This window comes from Ambystoma mexicanum, chromosome 11 (genome assembly GCF_040938575.1).
Source record: "Ambystoma mexicanum isolate Mex_15411 chromosome 11, UKY_AmexF1_1, whole genome shotgun sequence".
NCBI classification, from domain to species: domain Eukaryota; kingdom Metazoa; phylum Chordata; class Amphibia; order Caudata; family Ambystomatidae; genus Ambystoma; species Ambystoma mexicanum.
The window spans coordinates 64,257,960-64,271,082 of NC_090934.1; the positions used below are offsets into that span (position 1 = coordinate 64,257,960).

Consider the following 13,123-nt stretch of genomic DNA (forward strand, 5'->3'; position numbering starts at 1 on the left):
AAGAGACGGCTGTAATTTAGTCTCTCAATAGGTAAAGAGCGTTGGTGTTTGTGTAGGTCTAACTACAAAAGAGGATGAGTTCTTAAAACCAGAGTGAGAGCGCTTAACAAGTTCTTATGAAAAGGGAGACAGTGTTGCCTTTTGGAAGCTGGTTACCAGTGCAGAGGTGAATGGAACTGGTGTCTTTGGGTGCAGAATCACCCCAGCGGACTTGTGCAAAACATTTTCACACATTTTCGAAGTTGACAACGAGCAAAGTAGCCCGCCAGCAGGCAGCACTCTGCAACTCAGTGTGGATGAAATGAACACTGCCTTTTAATCTCAAGAACGGTGCAAGGCTCCTGGGCATGACAGCTTCCCTGCTGATAGTTTTAAGGAGGAGCTTTTAATATGGGCTGCAATATTTTGGAATTTTTTACAGCTGTATCAGTTTAAACACAGTCCCCCATCTCATGGCGATATGCTGAACATCCGGCAAATGATCGGCCATTTTCACTTCTTGACACTGCCGGCATAATATTTACCAAGGTCATTTTAAAATACATTTAGCAGTGGGCCGATGGCCACGCTATTATTCACCCACTTCAAGCGGGCCTTCATAAAGGCAAAGGAACTGTAGACCAAAGTTTGTGCCTGTTTGTACATGTGCAGAAATACACAGCATTGAACAAGATTAATTTATATGCTTTTTTGTTGACCTTAAAACAGCCTTCGATAGAGTCTCACGTGACTTACTTTGGCAGACCTTGCCTAAAATTGATATGCCGAGCAGCTTACTATCGATTGTTATCTATCATTCTCTCTCCCTATGTTAACAACAAAGCCCTAGTCGGCTATGGCCTGGCAGGCAGTGCTTTAAGTGGACTGGGGCCAGCCAGGGTCGGGACCCAGCAGTCTCCAAAAGGTGGGGCTGATCCGGGTCCTTCCCGGGCCCTCCATCCCACCAAACCAGGGCGAGACACATTATCCTGCTGCTGTGACGGGAGATGCTCCCGCCATTAAGTCAGGCAAGCTGACAGAAGTGCCAGTTAGCCAGGGGTCACCAGAAAAAAGTTACTGTTCTTTTGTTTTCCCACACTCCCCAGGTCACCGAGGCATATTTAACCCTTGGTGAACATATTTCGAGGTTTATAAAATATGGCTTGAAAAGTGCACAATTCAAGCCATCTTTTACAAAGCTTTGTCGATGGACACAAACACCTCAGGCTTTGTCGGTCGTCAAAGCTTTATAAAAGACGGATTGAATTGTGTACTTTTCAAGCCATCTATAATAAACATAGAACTGTGTTACATATTTCTATGTTGTAAAAAATTGCTTGCAAAGTACACAAACCATAGTAAGGTAAGCATATCAATATATAAATGATTACATACATGTATATATTTGTTTGTGTACCTAACTATGGTTTGTGTACATTTCAGGCCACGCCCATTATGCAAGACATGCCCCCAAATGAGCCCACCCCCTTAATGTCTTACCCCACTTAAAGCCCTGCTGGCAAGGGAGATAACGCCTAAACTCGAGTTGAAAAAAGGGGTAAGGCAGGGGTGTGTCCTTGCCCTCCTCTTGCTTTTTGTGTATAGCGAAGAGGTTGTTACCACATTGCCAGAGGAGTGATTGGACCCCCCGAAACTGGACTTTGAGAGATATCCTGCGCTATTCTTCGCGGATGACGTCGTATTACTAATCTACTTTGTCGCAGGGTCTGAAGTCAACTCTGGCGTCATTCGTGAGGAAATGCGGGGATCTCAAACTCACACAAAATATAGGGAAAACCAAGTCAATGGTGTTCAAGTCCAAGTTTACCAAACAACAACGGATAACTGCTAAAGTCTAAGGTTGCGTGCTTGAGCAGGTCACGTTCTATGATTACTTGCCGGTCAGGTTCCACAAGAATGGGTTTGGGACTTCCTAAGTTGACAAAGCAAGCTTTAGTTGGGAAAAATGCAGTGGTGGGGTACTGAATTTTTATAATCGAGATGGTAGAAAACCTATCTCCTGCCATTAGAACTATATAGTAAACAGGCATTTACGTCTGCTTTCTATGGGCTGGAAATATGGGGCCATTTCAGTACCTCGAACTGGCCAGAGTAGAAAATAAGCTTCCGAAGAGACTGCTCTCGCTGACTCCTGGAACACTGATTTTTTTTTTTAAATTCACATTGGGGTTGATGTATGTCCCATTGCTAGTGAGCTCCCAATGAATCCAGTTTCATACTGGCTAACGCCATGGAGTAAGCCGGGCTGAAACTACTCCATGATGCTTTTGTCAACCTGGTCACATTGGATGGAGGGAAGTGTCTGCCGTGGAACAAACCCGTGAAGAACATATTGACCGAATTGACCGAGCAGGATCTGGTTGCACCCAGTAAACATTAACAAAGTTGCTATCAGAAGAGTCATGAATGTCATAACTGGCTACAATAGGAATAACATGGTAGCAAACTTCCAACACCTGCCGCTGGCCCGAGATGTCATGACAGTAAGACCGAATTTGGCCTGGAAGGGTACTTGGGCTACCCCCCACACCGCCATATGCTTGCACCTAATATTTTGAAAGACATATGGGCAACTTGAGACTGGATTACATTACAAAATGGAGGAATGGACATAGGGTATTATGTAGCTCCAAAGGTTCCTAGTGATTCCATAGACAGCCAAACCATCGACAGCCATACCATTCACAAAAAAGCATCTAAAACAAGACCATCAAATGCATTTGTTTTTATGGGGGTCCAACCATAAACCCCTTTTTTTAAAAACATTAAAACACATTTTTACTGAACTAAAACCTTTACCATTGAAAAGACATGCATTCAATGATTTTTTCGATGCATTTTTTTCAATGGTATGGTCTGTTGATGCTTTGGATTCGATTCAATGACCGGATATCAGCTCCAAAGAGGAGACTGTGTGTCACGGTCTATTTTTAAGCACATGCCGCAGCACTTTAATATCTCTCTCTATCTGAAGCCTATTTTGATAGCGGCATGAACAGAATCAATGACATGTCTTACTTGCTCACAGAATCCAGATACTGTTGGCTCTTCAGCAGAATGCATCTATCGGGCTTGGCTGGGGAAGTCAAGAAACTAGTGCCGCCTTAAGTGTCCACTTAGCCCACACTGTCAAGACGAGGTGGGGGGGTCTGTACTTTCGCTCTCTATATGGTAGAGGAAAGGCACAGAAGACCCCTGCCAAGATTCTCAAATTGGTAACGTTGGACGAGCAATCAAGGCCTAGCTTCTCAGGAGGTGATGCAGGCTGGTTCTTAAGTACAGTGTATCCCCAAGCCCCCACAAAGGAATGTCCACACACTGTATTAACGAAAACACAGTCTTTATATAATTAATATTCACGGTTATGTACACTTATCACAATAACGCACTTTGTGCTCCGGAGAATCGGCAATGATAAATATTTACAGTTCTAGAGTGGTACCACTAATATTCGATTGAAATGAGACCAGCAATAGAGAAGAGAGAAAGCAGACGGATGAGACAATAGGCAGAATACCGGTCCCTACCACTGGACACGGTTCTGAGTGGAGATCCCCCCACCTGGGCAACCTGTAAAATAACGATATATGAAACAAGCCCAGTCCTTATATTGTTCTAGAGTCTCGTTCTCTCCCACAATGTTTTTACCCCCCCAATGTACCTGGTGGAGTAGAGTTCGTCGGCGAGGCGTCGACCGATCCTTCTGGAGTGACTCCCTTTAAGGCAGGAGCCACGGATCATCGAGAGGCGTCGCGGACTCGTGGTTCGGTGTCGGGGAATCGGCGGCCCTTCTTGAATGTCGCCCCTTTCAGGCGGGAGACACGGGGCGCCGAACGTCCGACCGTGAACCGGGTAGAACTATGTCGATGCGGCAGCAGGCTTGGATCCGAGCGGTGCTCGTCGACGACAGAGCGTTGGCGTCCTGCAAGGATGAGGCGTGCGGGGCACCTCGGTGACGATAGTTCTGGACCGCAAAGAGATGAAGAAGAACTGTGGCCCAGCAAGGGCGTCGAGTCGTCGGCGTCTCTGCGGTCTTTGGGTGGCGGGAAACCCACCGGTGGATACTCCTCGGCGCGGCGACGGGCAGGCCTTCTCCCACAGGAGATGACACGGCGATGCAGACGAGAGCGTCCGTTGATCAGTCGAAAGTTCTTAGGCAACGGGAGCACGGCGGCTCCGGTCGGCGACAGCAGTCGTCGACAGTGGCGGACAACAGTCCGGGCGCTTCACTTTGGGATTCCTCAGCAGTCCCCGTATCGGGTCGGCAGCCTTTCGTAGGTCTGTCTACCAGGGAGCGTTGGCAAAGGTCAGCTGTGCACGATGGTCCCTCGTAGCTCGGGAAGAGGGCGCCTTACCAGGTCCTCTCTGGGTCAGTCCTTGGAGACACGGCAGCCTTTAGATCGTGAAGGAGAGCCACGGCAAACCTTCTCTTCCAGCAGGGCCTCAAGGTCAAGCGTCAGTTACTCCAGTTACTCGTCGTAGTGGACTTCAGCTTCTGAACAATTTCCAGTGGTGAGAGGTCCCCAGATATACTATTCGGTCTCTCATCCACACTGCTGGCACACATTCAGCAGCCAATCGTACAGCAGGCCATTCATGCAGTCGGTCAGCCAATCAGGCACGCAGGGCATTCAGGCCACTCTTCTCCCGCTCAGACACTCACAACACGGAATGTGGATTGAGACAAGTACTCAGCCATTCAGCTCTACACACTGCATTCAGTCCGGTTTCGGGCAGGGCTGTCTCAGTCTTTGTCTCTCATGGCAGAAACCAGACAGCCACAACACGGAGTGCATATTGGTCACACTCCCCATTCACCCAGGTCCCACCCACAGGAGGTACCCACAACATACAGTCAGCGGGAAGGCTCCAGCAAGTCTAGCTGGGCCTTCACAACAACACCATATACGGAACTTCCACCCAACAACCAGTCAGGGGGAAGGGACAGAGTCAGGGCTTCCCAGGACTTTGGGAAAACAAGGTATCAGGCGATAGAAAGCAAGAGGCCACCGGGGCCATCTTGTCTCCTATCCGGAATCAACTGATCCCAATGGCAGGGCCTGGGTATCCCAAAATGGAGGACACCCAGAGCACCTGTCCAATTCAGCATGGAGCTGCCACCAGCCCATACCCTGCTCTGTGGGCCACCCACAGGTGCCCAAAAACATACACTAGGGGCACAGAGTTGTACCCCTACCCAGGGGTGCCATAAGGGTATCCCATGGGTCTGTTCACCAAACCAAAAGAGAGAGCTGCACTGCCAGGAGTCCCAAATGGATTCCTGGGCAGAAAACATAACAGAACACACGATAAAAGGCAGAAAAGGACAAGGATTCAGAGGCCCTGTCCCTCTGATACATTTCCAGCATCACAGTCGCCCCCCCCAGACTGAGGTGGAGGGTGCCTAATCTCCCACGGGATAGACACCCTCATCCAGACGGTCAACATACCTTCTGGAAAGGCCATCTGCATTATCGTGACTCTTCCCTGGTCTGTGCTCTATGGTGAAGTCTAGCCCTTGCAGGCTAATGGACCACCTGAGCAATTTCGGATTCTCACCCTTCATCTGCATAAGCCACTTCAGGGGCTTATGATCTGTTTGGACCTTGAAGGTAGACCCCGTAAGGTAGGGCCTAAAACGCCTAAGGCTCCAAACTATGCTAAAACACTCCTTTTCAACAGTAGCCCACCTAAGTTCTCTACCCTTGAGTTGTCTACTGATGAATATGATAGGGTGTTCTCTCCCTTTGTCATCTAACTGGGACAAGACAGCTCCAATTCCGGTGTCGCAGGCATCCGTCTGGACGATAAAGGGTCGGCTGTAGTCAGGCGCACACAACACAGGTGCCCTACACAGACTTTCTTTCAAGCCATCAAAGGCCCTCTGACAGTCTTCGGTCCAATTAACCTTCCTAGGCTGCTTGGGCGAAGTTAGAGCTGTCAGGGGTGCAGCTATGGTTCCATAGTCTGCCATGAAATTGCGATAGTACCCAGTGAGGCCCAAAAAGGCTCTCACCTGGGTTTGAGTAGTGGGAGTCTCCCAGTTTTGTACGTCCTGTACCTTACTGGAAAGAGGCTGGATTTGACCCCCGCCTACCTCATGACCAAGATAGGTAACTTTCCCCTGAGCTATCTGGCACTTGGTAGCCTTGATAGTGAGGTTAGCCCTTTTCAAGGCCTGCAACACTTTATCCAGGTGTGTCAAATGCGCTTCCCAAGTGGAACTGTAGACGGCAATGTCGTCTAGGTAGGCCACACAAAAGGCCTCCAGCCCACTGAGCGCATGATTGACCAACCGCTGGAAAGTGGCAGGGGCATTCTTTAAACCAAAAGGCATGACTCTAAACTGGTAAAGTCCCTCTGGTGTGGAGAATGCCGTCTTTTCCTTGGCATGGTCCGTCAGAGCTATTTGCCAATAGCCTGAGGTGAGGTCAAAGGTGCTCACAAACTTGGCAGCACCTATGGTGTCCACGAGCTCGTCAGCCCTGGGTAATGGGTGCGCGTCAGTCTTGGTGACGGCATTGACTCCTCGGTAGTCCACACAGAACCTCCAATCCTTGGTACCCGTCTGGGAACTTGCCTTGGGGACAAGGACCACCGGACTGGACCAGGGACTGGTTGAGGGTTCAATTACACCCAGATCCAACATCTTGGCGACCTCAGCCTGGATGTGGTTCTTAACGGTATCTGACATACGGTAGCACCTGCTCTTGACAGGCACGCTGTCACCAGTGTCAATTTCATGCCTACACCACGGTGTAAGGCCTGGCGCCAGCGAAAACAGAGAGGCATACTGCTGGAGCAAAGCCCGGCAGGCCCTCTGCTGCTCTGCTGTCAAATCGGGAGAGAGCTGCACTCCCTCCACTGAGCCGTCCTGAGGGTTGCTATGCAGCAAATCAGGAAGGGGCTCACTCTCATCCTCTTCTTGCCCTGAAGCTAGCAAGAGACACGAGACTTCTGCTCGCCTGTGGAAAGGCTTGAGCCTGTTGACATGGAATACCTGCGGGGCTACCCCGGAGGCACCCAGGTCAACCAGATAATTGACTTCGCCCATCTTGGAGATTATCCTGAAGGGTCCAGTCCATTTGTCTGCCAACGCTCTAGGCTTGGTAGGCTCCATCACGAGGACTTCCTGTCCCGGAGTCCAATCCACTTGCGAAGCTTTAAGGTCATGCCAGTACTTATTTAGTTCCTGGCTGGCCTTGAGATTCGCTGTTGCCTGACCCATCATCTGTGTCATCCTCCGTCTGAGGCCTAACACATAGTCCCCCACTTGCTTGGCGGGACCTGGAGGGGTGGCTTCCAAGCCTTCTCGGATCAAGGCGAGGGGCCCCCTCACGGGATGTCCAAAGAGCAACTCAAAGGGGCTGAAACCAACACCCTCTTGAGGCACCTCTCTGTAAGCAAACAGCAGGCATGGCAGGAGGAGATCCCATTTCCTCCGTAGGGGCTCTTCCAAAGCACCTAGCATGCCCTTGAGAGTTTTGTTAAATCTCTCAACCAGACCGTTGGTCTGGGGGTGGTAAGAGGTGGAGAACTTGTATGTTACCCCGCACTCTTTCCACATGGTCTTCATGTAACTCGACATGAAGTTGGATCCTCGGTCGGAAACAACTTCCTTGGGGAATCCAACACGGGTAAAAATGCCCAGGAGAGCCCGGGCAACCACCTTGGCCGTAACCGTCCGAAGGGGTATAGCCTCAGGGTACCTGGTGGCATGATCAACCAAAACCAGGATGAACCGATGTCCACCTGAAGTGGGAGGGTCCAGGGGACCGACAATGTCGATGCCCACCCTCTCAAACGGTGTGCCGACCACTGGCAATGGCTGCAGTGGGGCAATGACTCTGCCTCCAGTCTTGCCAGACAACTGACAAGTTGGGCAGGTCCTGCAGTGGGACTCCACCTCTACTCCCATCCGGGGCCAGTAGAAATGGGCAGAGAGCCTCTGCTTAGTCTTCTTGGTACCAAGATGACCAGCCAAGGGCACCTCATGCGCCAACTGCAGCAGGAAGGGCCGGAAAACCTGGGGTACCACCAACCTCTTGAGGGCACCAGGTTCAGGCTTAGTGGGCTCACTAACAAGGAGCTCACCCTCCCAATAAATCTTGAACGTCCTAGGCACTTCACCTTGTGCCTGGGACAGGGCCTGCGTCCGCAGACCCTCGAGAGAGGGACACTCTCTCTGCCCTTTACAGAAGTCCGCCCGGGAGGGTCCCCCTTCAGCTAACAAGCATTGAAGGTCGGGATGATCCTCCGGGTTAAGAACCTCTCCCACAGGAGAGTCTTCTGCCTCTTCTCCCACAGGAGTTGAGTCCGGGTTTTCCACTGGACCCAGCCCGTCCGGAGCATGGATCCCAATGGGCGCTGTCGGAACAGCAGGAAGAGAAGGTGTTCCTCCCACAGAGGTGGCCTTCTTGGTCTTCCTTCTTCGTGCCTTAGGCCTCGCCTTTGGCTCGGGTACCTGACTCACAGCCAGACCCGGTGTCACCTGTGACCTAGTGACCGCAGCAGCAGTCATGGGAAGACCATCCGAGATCAACCCCAACTCTACTAGATCATTTCCTAACAGAATGTTAGCAGGGACATTGTCCTGAACCAGGACAGGAAGCTTTGCTGTCTTGTCTCCAATTATGAGTGTGACTAAGGCTACAGGCGATAATTTAGGAGGCCCACCAGCTAACCTGGTGGTTCTCAGAGGAGCACCTACATAGTCCTCTGGCTTGAGCAGGGTCCTGTCCACCACTGTCATGCTTGCCCCAGTGTCTCTCAAACCAGTAGAAGGCTGGCCATTCAGGAGGACACTTCTCAAAAACCTACGGGTGTTCTGCGGGATAGTCGCCAGTACTTCTGCGTACTGGTCCCAGGCCCCAAGGGACACTAAGGAAATCTCTACTGGAGCACCAAAAGTGATTCCGGTAGAGGAGGGGAGGGCGGTGGCCTCCACCTCAGACACGGGGTAAGGGTAGGTCAGGCTGACAGCCTGTACTCCAAGTGCCTTACCTTTACACTTGGAGTCACCCCTTCGGTGATCCAGAGCCCCACAATCCCAACAAGCGCTAGGAGTGCGAGGTACGGTACTGGAACCACTGGGAGCCTGCTTTGCAGCAGGTGGACCACTACTCTTATTCCCACCCACAGAGGACTTATCCCCACTAGATTTTTGGGTCTTAGGAGAGGAAGGTTTTGGTTTACTCGACTGTGACTGCTTGGGGGACTCCTCAGCCTTCTGAGAGGCCCCCTTTTCCTTATCCTTGTCCTTCCCACTGGAGTCCTTAGGGGACACCCGGTGGGAGACCCACTTGTCAGCCAACCTAGCCAGCTTAAAGGGGTCCAAAATGTTCTGGTCAGCAACATACTGACGCAGCTCTGGCGAACAGGCTTCGGAAAAATGCTCAAAAAACAACAGGTGGGATAATTCAGCAAAAGTTTTCACCTTGTACCCATCAATCCATCCCATCATGTTCATGTGCGCAGCACTCACCCAGTCAACCCAAGACACATTCTCTCGTTTCTTAAAATCCCTGAACCTCTTAAGGTATTGGGTAGGTGTCTTGCCAAACTTGGCTATTAAAGCAGACTTCATACACTCATACTGACCCCTTTCTTCCACACTCAGCTTCAGAATACAGTCATATCCAGTTTGAGGTACTCTACTTAACAAACACTTAGCCCAATCTCTTTTATCAACATCATGAATCGCACAAGCCATTTCAAACGCTTCAATCCATTGGAGGATATCTGAACCCTCCAAAAACACACCAACCAAATCCTTCATAAACTTGGTGGCTGGGGACCTGCCACTCTCAATTGGTTTAGCTGAAGTCTCCACTCGAGCTTTCTCTAACTGGATTCTCTGACATTCAGTGTCCTTATCTTTGAGCGCAAGATCCCTGTTCTTGAGTTCCACTTGCTGTGCCAGCTCCTCTTTCTTAAGCTCAGCTTCTATTTCCAACTTGCGATATTCAAAGGCTAACTTCATCCTCAATAACTCAAGTTCCATGGAAGTGCTGGGGTTCGGAACAGAGGCAGCAGGAATGGCGGCATTCCCAGAAACAGATTCAGCGACAACCCCGGGGGCAGAGTCCTCACTGGTTGCATCCCCCCCTTCATCAAGAGTTTCACCATCAGTCTGGTAGTCCACCAGGGCAGCTATCAGCTCAGCCCTAGACTTATCCACAAAGTCTAACTCCCTGGCTTCACAAGCACTCTGGAGAGCCTCTAAGCTCATCCGAGTCAATTTACCATTCGCAATGGTCTCCATTGCTTGTAATGCAGTTATTTGGTACACACCTAAACCTTAATTCAATAAAGTGCAGATATTTTGTAAGTGGCACGGTTATACACTGATTCTTAAAACCATAAGCATCCCACCGCTGCCACCAAGCTGTCAAGACGAGGTGGGGGGGTCTGTACTTTCGCTCTCTATATGGTAGAGGAAAGGCACAGAAGACCCCTGCCAAGATTCTCAAATTGGTAACGTTGGACGAGCAATCAAGGCCTAGCTTCTCAGGAGGTGATGCAGGCTGGTTCTTAAGTACAGTGTATCCCCAAGCCCCCACAAAGGAATGTCCACACACTGTATTAACGAAAACACAGTCTTTATATAATTAATATTCACGGTTATGTACACTTATCACAATAACGCACTTTGTGCTCCGGAGAATCGGCAATGATAAATATTTACAGTTCTAGAGTGGTACCACTAATATTCGATTGAAATGAGACCAGCAATAGAGAAGAGAGAAAGCAGACGGATGAGACAATAGGCAGAATACCGGTCCCTACCACTGGACACGGTTCTGAGTGGAGATCCCCCCACCTGGGCAACCTGTAAAATAACGATATATGAAACAAGCCCAGTCCTTATATTGTTCTAGAGTCTCGTTCTCTCCCACAATGTTTTTACCCCCCCAATGTACCTGGTGGAGTAGAGTTCGTCGGCGAGGCGTCGACCGATCCTTCTGGAGTGACTCCCTTTAAGGCAGGAGCCACGGATCATCGAGAGGCGTCGCGGACTCGTGGTTCGGTGTCGGGGAATCGGCGGCCCTTCTTGAATGTCGCCCCTTTCAGGCGGGAGACACGGGGCGCCGAACGTCCGACCGTGAACCGGGTAGAACTATGTCGATGCGGCAGCAGGCTTGGATCCGAGCGGTGCTCGTCGACGACAGAGCGTTGGCGTCCTGCAAGGATGAGGCGTGCGGGGCACCTCGGTGACGATAGTTCTGGACCGCAAAGAGATGAAGAAGAACTGTGGCCCAGCAAGGGCGTCGAGTCGTCGGCGTCTCTGCGGTCTTTGGGTGGCGGGAAACCCACCGGTGGATACTCCTCGGCGCGGCGACGGGCAGGCCTTCTCCCACAGGAGATGACACGGCGATGCAGACGAGAGCGTCCGTTGATCAGTCGAAAGTTCTTAGGCAACGGGAGCACGGCGGCTCCGGTCGGCGACAGCAGTCGTCGACAGTGGCGGACAACAGTCCGGGCGCTTCACTTTGGGATTCCTCAGCAGTCCCCGTATCGGGTCGGCAGCCTTTCGTAGGTCTGTCTACCAGGGAGCGTTGGCAAAGGTCAGCTGTGCACGATGGTCCCTCGTAGCTCGGGAAGAGGGCGCCTTACCAGGTCCTCTCTGGGTCAGTCCTTGGAGACACGGCAGCCTTTAGATCGTGAAGGAGAGCCACGGCAAACCTTCTCTTCCAGCAGGGCCTCAAGGTCAAGCGTCAGTTACTCCAGTTACTCGTCGTAGTGGACTTCAGCTTCTGAACAATTTCCAGTGGTGAGAGGTCCCCAGATATACTATTCGGTCTCTCATCCACACTGCTGGCACACATTCAGCAGCCAATCGTACAGCAGGCCATTCATGCAGTCGGTCAGCCAATCAGGCACGCAGGGCATTCAGGCCACTCTTCTCCCGCTCAGACACTCACAACACGGAATGTGGATTGAGACAAGTACTCAGCCATTCAGCTCTACACACTGCATTCAGTCCGGTTTCGGGCAGGGCTGTCTCAGTCTTTGTCTCTCATGGCAGAAACCAGACAGCCACAACACGGAGTGCATATTGGTCACACTCCCCATTCACCCAGGTCCCACCCACAGGAGGTACCCACAACATACAGTCAGCGGGAAGGCTCCAGCAAGTCTAGCTGGGCCTTCACAACAACACCATATACGGAACTTCCACCCAACAACCAGTCAGGGGGAAGGGACAGAGTCAGGGCTTCCCAGGACTTTGGGAAAACAAGGTATCAGGCGATAGAAAGCAAGAGGCCACCGGGGCCATCTTGTCTCCTATCCGGAATCAACTGATCCCAATGGCAGGGCCTGGGTATCCCAAAATGGAGGACACCCAGAGCACCTGTCCAATTCAGCATGGAGCTGCCACCAGCCCATACCCTGCTCTGTGGGCCACCCACAGGTGCCCAAAAACATACACTAGGGGCACAGAGTTGTACCCCTACCCAGGGGTGCCATAAGGGTATCCCATGGGTCTGTTCACCAAACCAAAAGAGAGAGCTGCACTGCCAGGAGTCCCAAATGGATTCCTGGGCAGAAAACATAACAGAACACACGATAAAAGGCAGAAAAGGACAAGGATTCAGAGGCCCTGTCCCTCTGATACATTTCCAGCATCACACACACCTCATTCAGCTGCTTCCTGTATGAGGTAATCAAATGATGTTTTATATGTAGGGCTGAGAGTTACCTCTTCCTGATTCTTGATGTGTTCATGAATTGCTTTTGTACTAATCCTCTTTTTATCATCATGAGTATCTTAAATTGCAATGCTGTTTAGATCATTTTATTATATCCAATTAAAAATGGAATGCTTTGATATACGCAATATTAGGTTCTTTGTAATACTATGCTTTTTATGTATCAACTTTATACATGTACGTATGATGTTCTTTAATGGATTTGTGACGAACAAAAGAATGATTTAGAAATTACTATACAAAAACCCACTGCAAAGGAAAGAACAGAGAACATGCAACAGACTGGCGAAAGTAGCTCTCTGAGAGTAGTTCCAGGGGTGGTAGGTAAGTTACCACTATAAAAAGGATATTGGGTTGAATGCAGCAGCAATCATGACCTAACCAGACTGTAGGGTCCCAGTGGACCGTGG

The 13,123-nt window shown here is 50.6% G+C and overlaps 1 protein-coding gene across 1 annotated transcript in view; it reads right to left on the minus strand.

The window, feature by feature from the left end:
• CSMD2 (CUB and Sushi multiple domains 2) overlaps positions 1–13,123 on the minus strand; it is a 2,010,406-nt gene that overhangs the window by 883,744 nt on the left and 1,113,539 nt on the right. The window lies entirely within an intron of this gene.